This window comes from Notolepis coatsorum, assembly GCF_963971535.1.
Source record: "Notolepis coatsorum genome assembly, chromosome: 1".
Taxonomy (NCBI): Eukaryota; Metazoa; Chordata; class Actinopteri; order Aulopiformes; family Paralepididae; genus Notolepis; species Notolepis coatsorum.
In genome coordinates this window covers 1,157,025-1,167,914 of record NC_140165.1, presented here as the reverse complement: position 1 = coordinate 1,167,914, position 10,890 = coordinate 1,157,025, and the positions used below count along the sequence as shown (strand labels likewise).

The 10,890-nt window shown below is 44.3% G+C and overlaps 1 long non-coding RNA gene across 1 annotated transcript; it reads right to left on the bottom strand.

The window, feature by feature from the left end:
- Positions 1 to 1,194: 1,194 nt before the first annotated feature.
- LOC311245129 lies at positions 1,195 to 9,945 on the bottom strand. The gene is made up of 3 exons (XR_014620731.1): positions 9,861 to 9,945; positions 3,067 to 3,105; positions 1,195 to 1,251 (listed from the first exon to the last, which is right to left on the bottom strand). It is a non-coding gene; the product is annotated as an uncharacterized lncRNA (long non-coding RNA).
- Between the last annotated feature and the right edge of the window lie 945 nt (positions 9,946 to 10,890).

Genomic DNA, 10,890 nt, shown 5'->3' with positions numbered 1-10,890 from the left:
AAGGTTAACCCTTTCACTACCACACTACAGACGGTTAACCTTTCACTACCACACTACAGAAGGTTAACCCTTTCACTACCACACTACAGAAGGTTAACATTTCACTACCACACTACAGAAGGTTAACCCTTTCACTACCACACTACAGACGGTTAACCTTTCACTACCACACTGCAGAAGGTTAACCTTTCACTACCACACTACAGAAGGTTAACTCTTTCACTACCACACTACAGAAGGTTAACCCTTTCACTACCACGCTACAGAAGGTTAACCCTTTCACTACCACACTACAGAAGGTTAACCCTTTCACTACCACGCCACGTCTACCGAACTCGGCCCATCCGCGGAGCTAATGATGCTAATGATGGAGCATCGACGTCGGTTGTGTGATAGTAAAGGGCTAACCTTCTGTATTGTCACAGTGAAAGGGTTAACCGGCTGTCGTGTGGCAGTGAAAGGGTTAAAGCAGATGGATGACAAAAAGCCAGAGATGGAGGATGGATGAAAGGATGAATAGAGGATGTATCTCCCCCCCCCCCCCCTAATGTAGTCTGTATGTGTGTGTGTGTGTGTCTCTGTGTGTGTGTGTGTGTGTGTGTGTGTGTGTGTGTGTGTGTGTGTGTGTGTGTGTGTGTGTGTGTGTGTGTGTGTTAGGGCTGAGCCTTGGTTCGTTATGTTGGCATTCGAATTCTAAATCAACATTTGAATTTTTTTTTTTTTTTTTCATTCTGGTTTTTCTTCACAGTTGCAGATAAAGATTAGGCTACACTAATATTATAGTATTAAAATAAACTGATGAGTTGTATGCATTAAAGAAAGTTGATTTAATTGATTTAGTTGGGCTGGGGCTTCTCCCTGGGCTGGGTCTGGAAAGTTGATTTAATAAAAAAAGAAAAAACTAATTTAATCAGATTAATCACCTTATTCAAATTGAGGATTTAGTTTGAGGATATTTATAAAAAAAATAATAATTTTAAATTATTTAAAAAGATTATTTAAAAGAAATTAGAAATGTTTTTTTAAAATGTTAAACGAAGGTTCGAACGTTCGTTCGAAAAACCCTGACGAAGTTCGAATCCCAAAAACAGGCTTCGGGGAAACAGCCTTAGTGTGTGTGTGTGTGCGTGTGTGTGTGTGTGTGTGTGGGCGTGCGTGCGTGCGCGTGTGTGCGCGTGTATGCGTGTGTCCTCACCTCACAGGTGCACGTGAGCCTGCGTGGATGTGGCGCCTCCTGCTGGAGCTGGTACACTGGTGCAACGAACACAAAACACACGGTCAGCGGCAGCAGAACCCTGGGATGAACCTGGAGCCATATGAACCTGGAGCCATATGAACCTGGAGCCATATGAACCTGGAGCCATATGAACCTGGAGCCATATGAACCTGGAGCCATATGAACCTGGAGCCATATGAACCTGGAGCCATATGAACCCGGAGCCGTATGAACCCGGAGCCATATGAACCCGGAGCCGTATGAACCTGGAGCCATATGAACCTGGAGCCATATGAACCTGGAGCCATATGAACCCGGAGCCGTATGAACCCGGAGCCATATGAACCCGGAGCCGTATGAACCTGGAGCCATATGAACCTGGAGCCGTATGAACCCGGAGCCGTATGAACCTGGAGCCATATGAACCTGGAGCCGTATGAACCCGGAGCCGTATGAACCTGGAGCCATATGAACCTGGAGCCGTATGAACCCGGAGCCGTATGAACCTGGAGCCATATGAACCTGGAGCCATATGAACCCGGAGCCGTATGAAATCCGCGTTCACGGAATCGCGGACGGAATAACGGAATTGACCAAATACAAATGGAATCAACTGCAAAACGTGGAATATTGCAGAATTTGGCCTAATCTGGACTGAAATTCCGTTTTTGCAAAGCAAACATGACCGGGGAGGCGGGGGGGGACCGCTGCGTGTTACACACAACACAGCGGTCTGCCGTCTGGCTGCTTCGGTGTTAACATCGTCAAGAAGCTAAGAAATTCCGCAATAATAATAATTATATTTGGAAAATAATAAAACGGATTTCATATGGCTCTAGATGAACCCTAACCCTGGGATGGTTCCAAATGAGACTACCCACACGCTCACTTTACACTCTTTTTTTTATCCACTTTTTCTCCTTATTTTTCAATTTTTATCCCATCCCAATTTCATGTTTTCCAATTCTCCCCTCCCCTGTCTTGAACGTTGCTTGCATATGCCCCCCACTGGTCGGTTGTAGGGAGGATAGAAGCCTTGCATCACGTGTGCCCTCCGGTACACGAGGAGGCAGCCTGTCGCATCATTTCACCAGACAGCGCCGACTCTCATTGGCGAGGTGTAACGCGTGGGAGGCTCACACTACCCCCGCTACTTCCTGTCTCTGCTGTGCAGGCGCCCTGACCGACCTGTAGGAGTCGCTGTCCACAACGTCCAGATTACCACCCATCGACTTCCACCCGCTAACTCTGCCAATTGAGTTAGTATGACGGCCGATACCGATAATTTCCGATATCACATTTTAATGCCAATATTGGCCGATAATATCGGACATCCCTAATAACTGTGAATAACACCATGCTCAAATTGACCAGACCTGAAAAATCTAAACAAATTAATAGATGGAAGATGATTAAACAGAAGGTTTTGTAGATACAGTACTGAATTCTGCCATCCGGACACATGCGATTTGAAATATGATTATAGAATATAGAATATCAGGCATAAAATGGTTATGCGATTAAAATGCGATTAATTAGATTAATTCATTACAAATCCTGTAATTAATTAGATAATTTTTTTTAATCGCCTGACAGAACTAATATATTTGTTTTGTAAGCTTTTAAATTAGTACACTCATTTGCGTAGTGGAAAAGGGGTAGGATTAAATAAGTGTATACTTCTTCCTACTCCTTTTCGAACATCTAAAATGAGTTATGTTTTTGCTTTTGTTTATTTATGTTGAGATCAATGATGTTCGAAATAAAGATTTCAAATAACAAATTTAAAAGAATATTGAATTCCTGAATAAAAAGGTGAAAAAGGGAGTGGTGGTGAAAACAATACTCACGGTAGGACTTCCACACCGGCGGCCGGTACTCATCGTGGTCTGAGGAGGAGAGAAGGATGCAAGAGAATGACACACTAGTGATTTCCTGCGTCACGGCACCCCCCGGTGGTCAACACGGCACACTGCGTCAGTGAGATGCTGAAAATTATAGACGTTGCGCCGTCCCCGTGACCCCAGTCCACCCCGTGACCCCAGTCCACCCCGTCCCGTGACCCCAGTCCACCCCATTCCCCAGTCCACCCCGTCCCGTGACCCCAGTCCACCCCGTCCCGTGACCCCAGTCCACCCCGTCCCGTGACCCCAGTCCACCCCGTGACCCCAGTCCACCCCGTCCCGTGACCCCAGTCCACCCCGTGACCCCAGTCCACCCCGTCCCGTGACCCCAGTCCACCCCGTCCCGTGACCCCAGTCCACCCCGTCCCATGACCCCAGTCCACCCCGTGACCCCAGTCCACCCCGTGACCCCAGTCCACCCCGTCACGTGACCCCAGTCCACCCAGTGACCCCAGTCCACCCCGTGACCCCAGTCCACCCCGTGACCCCAGTCCACCCCGTCCCGTGACCCCACTCCACCCCGTCCCGTGACCCCAGTCCACCCCGTGACCCCAGTCCACCCCGTGACCCCAGTCCACCCCGTCCCATGACCCCAGTAAGACTAGGTAATATTCATATGTACAGTGAAACAGGTATAAAGACCGTATGGTAGTAGTCATACTGGCTAGCAGTGTAACTAGTAAGACTAGGTTAGGAAATATATACAGATATAGATATTGTATCTACAGAAATGTAAAAGGGTTATGTGCAGGTATGTACCGAGTTGACAGATATGGATATATATATACGGTAAGAAAAAATATATATACATAACACTACGGTTCAAAAGTTTGGAGTCACCCAGACAATTTCGTGTTTGCCATGAAAGCTCACTTTTTTTTAAATATTATTATTATTATTATTATTATTATTATTATTATTATTATTATTATTATTATTATTATATCTTACCCACAATACAGTTGCACTAGCTACACAACAAAGCAACACAATGCAGTTGCACTATCTACACAACACAATGCAGTTGCACTAGCAACACAACACAATGCAGTTGCACTAGCTACACAACAAAGCAACACAATGCAGTTGCACTAGCTACACAACACAATGCAGTTGCACTAGCAACACAACACAATACAGTTGCACTAGCTACACAACACAATGCAGTTGCACTAGCAACACAACACAATACAGTTGCACTAGTGACACAACAAAGCAACACAATACAGTTGCACTAGCTACACAACAAAGCAACACAATACAGTTGCACTAGCTACACAACAAAGCAACATAATACAGTTGCACTAGCAACACAACAAAGCAACACAATACAGTTGCACTAGTGACACAACAAAGCAACACAATACAGTTGCACTAGTGACACAACAAAGCAACACAACACAGTTGCACTAGCTACACAACAAAGCAACACAATACAGTTGCACTAGTGACACAACAAAGCAACACAATACAGTTGCACTAGCGACACAACAAAGCAACACAATACAGTTGCACTAGCAACACAATACAGTTGCACTAACAACACAATACAGTTGCAATAGCAACACAATACAGTTGCACTAGTGACACAACAAAGCAACACAATGCAGTTGCACTAGCGACACAACAAAGCAACACAATACAGTTGCACTAGCAACACAATACAGTTGCACTAACAACACAATACAGTTGCAATAGCAACACAATACAGTTGCACTAGTGACACAACAAAGCAACACAATGCAGTTGCACTAGCGACACAACAAAGCAACACAATGCAGTTGCACTAGCAACACAACAAAGCAACACAATATAAGGAAACATTAATTATAGTAAATTAAAACAATTACAGATTAAAATGGTTTGGTTTATGGTTTGTGATTGTATATTTTCAACTATCACAAAAGGATCCCAAGGCAATAGGCATTGGTTTTTAAAGTGGTTTGTGAGATGTTCCATGAGTCGTGTATGTTTCCGTGTGACCGCACGTTTCAGTGAGAACATTATTCAATAAACGCTCCAAAATGACTTCATCAACAGTCTTAGTGACGCACCGATGTGAAAATTGTGGCCGATACCGATAACCGATATTAATATTGCTGTTCTGGCCGATACCGATATTTACCGATGTCGATATCTCTGTATAGAAAACACTTTTTTATGATAATCAAATAAAGAGCTATTTTCCAAAAGGCTTTTTTTTTTATTTTTATTTTTTTACTTTTGTAACTTATTTTCAGAAATTACTGATATTTTGAAACTATAAGGCCAAAACATGTATAAAGGAGGGGAAAAAAGATAAAACATTTATATATATATATATTTTTTTTTTTATATCGGCCCATATCGGCCCTATCTTGATATCGGACCGATACCGATGTGTAAAAAAAACGGCCATATCGGCCGATATTATATCGGCGGCCGATATATCGTGCATCACTAAACAGTCTAACCATTTTTTTTTTTTTTTTTTTAAACTTAAATTTTTATTGAACACTCATAGACATACAACACAACATATACAATAACATCAATAACACAACAGTACAATGATGTAGGCCCCTTGAACTCGGCTGCGCTCTTCTTCCCAGACCCCCGCCAGAGGAACCTCCCACCCTCCCCCCCCTAGAAACCGGGCTCCCCCGCATCCCAGGTCCGTCCCACGCGGGGTCCAGCACTCAGCGACACGGGCATCTTGAATCTGATTGGGCCCGACCCAGTAGAGGGGCGAGGGGCAATACTCCCCCCCACCGAGCCAAGCCCGCTACCTCCCATGTCACCAAGCCCCCCACCCCACGCACAACCAACCCACAACCCACGGGATCCCACTCTTCCGGGTCAAACCGCCTAAACGCTGACCCCCCACCCCCGACTCCCCCCCCCCCCTGAGTTGAGCCCATTGGCGCCCCCCATATCTTAGGCCGCTGCGCCCGTAGCCGGGCCCCCATCGACACGGGTCCCTTGAATCAATTGGGCCAGGCCCAGTAGAGGAAAGGATAGGGGACTCCCCCCCACCAAGCCAAGCCCGCTATTCCCCATGCCCCCGAGAGCCCCACCCCACGCCCATCGGCCCCCCAACACACAGGGCCCCGCCGGGCAAAGTCCAGCCTCTCTGATCCCCCTGTGAGAGACCCCTCCCTCCTCCCCGAGAGACAGAACACCCCCATATCCTGGTCCACCATGCACAGAGCCGAGCCCCCAGAGCCCCCACCCACCCCCGCCCGACCGCCAGGCCCCTGGCCCACTAGAGCCCCAAGCCCAGGTCCGCAGAAGGTCTAAGCACCACGCCTCAATGGCCCCCCGACCCCCCGCGACGCCAAGCCCGGTGCCCCCCCGGCCCCGACACCTGACCGCCCAGGCACGATGGCCGAGGACCCCAGGAAACCCACTGTACCTCCCATGTCATAACCATTTCTTTTTTAACTGTTGTTAGCAGCAGCCGGGTGGGAAATGACCACCAATCACATGCTGGTCAGTATTGTCTGTGGCTGTGCGTTTGTCCACTCTACTAGACACACTGGTGCGGGAACACATCATTCTCTTTCCTATTGTAAAACTAACTTTGGCTGGTAGACTAAATATTAGGGATGCTCGATATTGGCTTTTTTACAGATACCGATATACCGATATTGTCTCCAACTCTTAATTTTCCGTAACCGATATCAACCGATACCAATATATGCAGGGTCCCCCCCCCCCCCCCCCCCCCAAAAATGGAATAATTTCAGGTAATTAACACTTTGATTGCCTAAGGCTAAATTCATGATATACCATCCCTCGCCAGCTCTATTTGTCTATGGAGAAAGTCCCCTTCTTTGCAGGGCTATAACTTTTTAAATTCTATTGCTAGATTGCCATTATTAGGGCCCATTCAAGGTCCTATATGTATTGTTCATGGTGTAGCAACGTTAAACTTTTTCATTCACATATTCATACTAAAATATGGTCTAAAGTATAAGTATGTTTTCATCTCTTTCTGCAGCTTTCTCCAGAACGTGATTTATAGCCCCAAATGCATTATATTGATGATGAAATACAGTTTGATAGGAATCTGTGCGATATAAAAAATTCCAACTGGACGTACTTCTGGAAGTTACTACACGTCATCTGATGTTGACCGGATGGGCGGGGGGGCGTTTATAATTCCGTGGGCAGAGTTATACCATTCATCTAATGTGGGTCATATGTTCATCAGATCAGTTAGTAAAGAACACGGTAATATTACACGCTAAAACTCACCCCAGTCTCCTCGGGCCGTTGGGCGATCAGCGTGGGGTAGACAGTTTTCCATTATGGGATGTCGAAATACCCGGTCCATTTCCAGGTTGTATAATAGTATATACATCCAAATCATGTTGTTTATCGAGTTATTGGCAACGGATCACTATGTATTGTGTCGAGCTCGAGTCCCGGGACCTATAGCGAGTGCCCGGAAGTAATATGGGTGATCACCACTTCATCCACATGACTTCCTGTTTGGCGCTTCTGCCGATCGGCCACCAGATGGCGCTCTTGAACCGCTAGAGGATTAAGAGGAGCTCAGAACTGTGTGTGAAGGCTGCAGAGGGGAAATATGATTCCGATCACAGATTTTTGAAATATTGATATCAAAGACGAGTTACGGCATCCTAGGCAACTTGAGCATGGCTAGGAAAGACGCCTAAACACGTTTCCGGCACTTAAAGTGTTAACATTACATATCTCTTGTTGTGGAATAACACAACATTATGCATATTTTTGAAAATAAATAAAATCAGAATTTGTTCTTACTTGCTTGCCTGGATAAATAAAGGTTATAGAAATGAAAACCGATACCGTTCCGATATCACATTTTAATGCCAATATCGGTAGGCCGATAATATCGGACACCCCTACATAAGCCCTTGTCACACGTTTGGCCATTAAAGCCAGGATTTGATCCCGATTATCCTGCCATGCCGGTCTGTCGTGTGAAAGGAACAAAGGTGGAATGGGTGGTCAAATTAAGATACTGCATTTAGCCGTCTTAGGTACAGTAAAATAATTGCCAGGTTGGTTTCGTCCCGGCTTCTGTGTGTAAGGGACATCCTGGCGTACCACACCACCACCACGACACCAACCTGCGCAAATGATATAATAATAATAATAATAATAATAATAATAATAATAATAATAATAATAATAATAATAATAATAATAATAATAATAATAATAATAATAATAATAACAAATATAAAAGTGTTGAGTTTTCATGGAAAACACGAAGATTGTCTGGGTGACCCCAAACTTTTGAATGGTAGTGTATATATATGTATTTATTCTTACCGTATATATATATATCTATCAACATCTGTCAGTACATACCTGCACATAACCCTGTTACATTTCTGTAGATACAATATCTATATCTGTATATATTTCCTAACCTAGTCTTACTGGTTACACTGCTAGCCAGTATGACTACTACCATACGGTCTTTATACCTGTTTCACTGTACATATGAATATTACAACTCTGTAAATAAATCTGAATAGCACTACACACCCAGTAGTATGCATTTATATATTTTATACCCAGTTTAATCACCTTTAGGTTGTATATTACTATTGCACTTCACCGTTACATTTGTACTCTGGTTGGATGCCAAACTTATTTTTGTTGTGCTGCACTTGTGCTGTATAATGACAATACATTTGAATCTAATCTAATTTAATTATTAAACACAAACCAGTCGAGAAGAGCTGAATACTATATAATATCTCTTGCCATTGCAACACAGTAAAAAACAAATAGCTTCTAATTTGGGGGATCCATGCTTACTTTACACCTTAAGATATAATGTATTTTTCTACTCTGCTGGAAAAGAATCCCTCCTGTGTCGTCAGGTCTGGTTGTGTGCGTTTATGTGTTTGGAAGGTGTGCGTTTGTCGCCTTGTTGGAGCCAGCTACTGTGGGTGGGCTGAGTCTTATTGTTAAGACAGGATACAGCGAGGCATCCCAGCGCACGCACGCGCACCCACCCACCCACCCACCCACCCACCCACCCACCCACCCCCACACACACACACACACACACACACACACACACACACACACACACACACACACACACACACACACACACACACACACACACACACACACACACACACACACACACACACACACACACACACACACACACACACACACACACACACACACACACACACACACACACACACACACACACACACACACACACACACACACACAAAACTGAACGTTGCCTTGACCCTGTCAGCCAATGGCGATTCAGCACTAAACAAATGTGTGACAGTGCTTAGAACTTGTCTTCTTCCTTGGCAGCGTGTGGAAAGGGGCCCTGAATCAGCATATTACAAACCCTGTCACACAAATAACAACAATGGATCCGATGCACCGGACAGCAGGTGGCATGCGTGACGTACAACATGCACATGACATGCACACGCTTGAAAATATCTTATCATCTCCCAACACAATCCATCCACGCCCCCCCCCCCCCCCCCCCCGAATAAGAGCACATTGTTTACAAAACACACACAACAGATAAATGACAGGAAAGTGTATACTAACAGGGGTAATTCTGATGACTGTAGAATGACGTAATTAAGTTTGTGTTTTACCTTTTATGTTATATATTATTCTGATAATAAAAGTTCTCTAAATTGTATCTCATAATTTATCACCACCATAAATTATGGTGGCTTAACCATAGAATTATATAAAACCAAACTTACCAAAGACATTTAGAGCCATCTTGCTTCCTTTGCGATGTCGATTATGAGCCAAGATTGTTGGATGGATGACAATTTCCATCAAACGAAGCTACTTAGCTGAAAACCTACAAGAAGAAAATATGTTAGCACACCTACATTATTAGATCGCAAACATTTAAGGACATAATTGTGAAACAACAGCCCAGAGGTTGCACTAGTGACACAACAAAGCAACACAATACAGTTGCACTAGTGACACAACAAAGCAACACAATACAGTTGCACTAGTGACACAACAAAGCAACACAATACAGTTGCACTAGCTACACAACAAAGCAACACAATACAGTTGCACTAGTGACACAACAAAGCAACACAATGCAGTTGCACTAGCTACACAACAAAACAACACAATACAGTTGCACTAGCTACACAACAAAGCAACACAATACAGTTGCACTAGCTACACAACAAAGCAACACAGTTGCACTAGCGACACAATACAGTTGCACTAGCTACACAACAAAGCAACACAATACAGTTGCACTAGCTACACAACAAAGCAACACAGTTGCACTAGCAACACAATACAGTTGCACTAGCAACACAACAAAAGCAACACAATACAGTTGCACTAGCTACACAACAAAGCAACACAATACAGTTACACTAGCTACACAACAAAGCAACACAACACAGTTGCACTAGCTACACAACAAAGCAACACAACACAGTTGCACTAGCTACACAACACAGTTGCACTAGCAACACAACACAGTTGCACTAGCTACACAACACAGTTGCACTAGCAACACAACACAGTTGCACTAGCTACACAACACAGTTGCACTAGCAACACAACACAGTTGCACTAGCTACACAACACAGTTGCACTAGCTACACAATACAGTTGCACTAGCTACACAACACAGTTGCACTAGCTACACAACAAAGCAACACAACACAGTTGCACTAGCTACACAACACAGTTGCACTAGCTACACAACACAGTTGCACTAGCAACACAACACAGTTGCACTAGCAACACAAC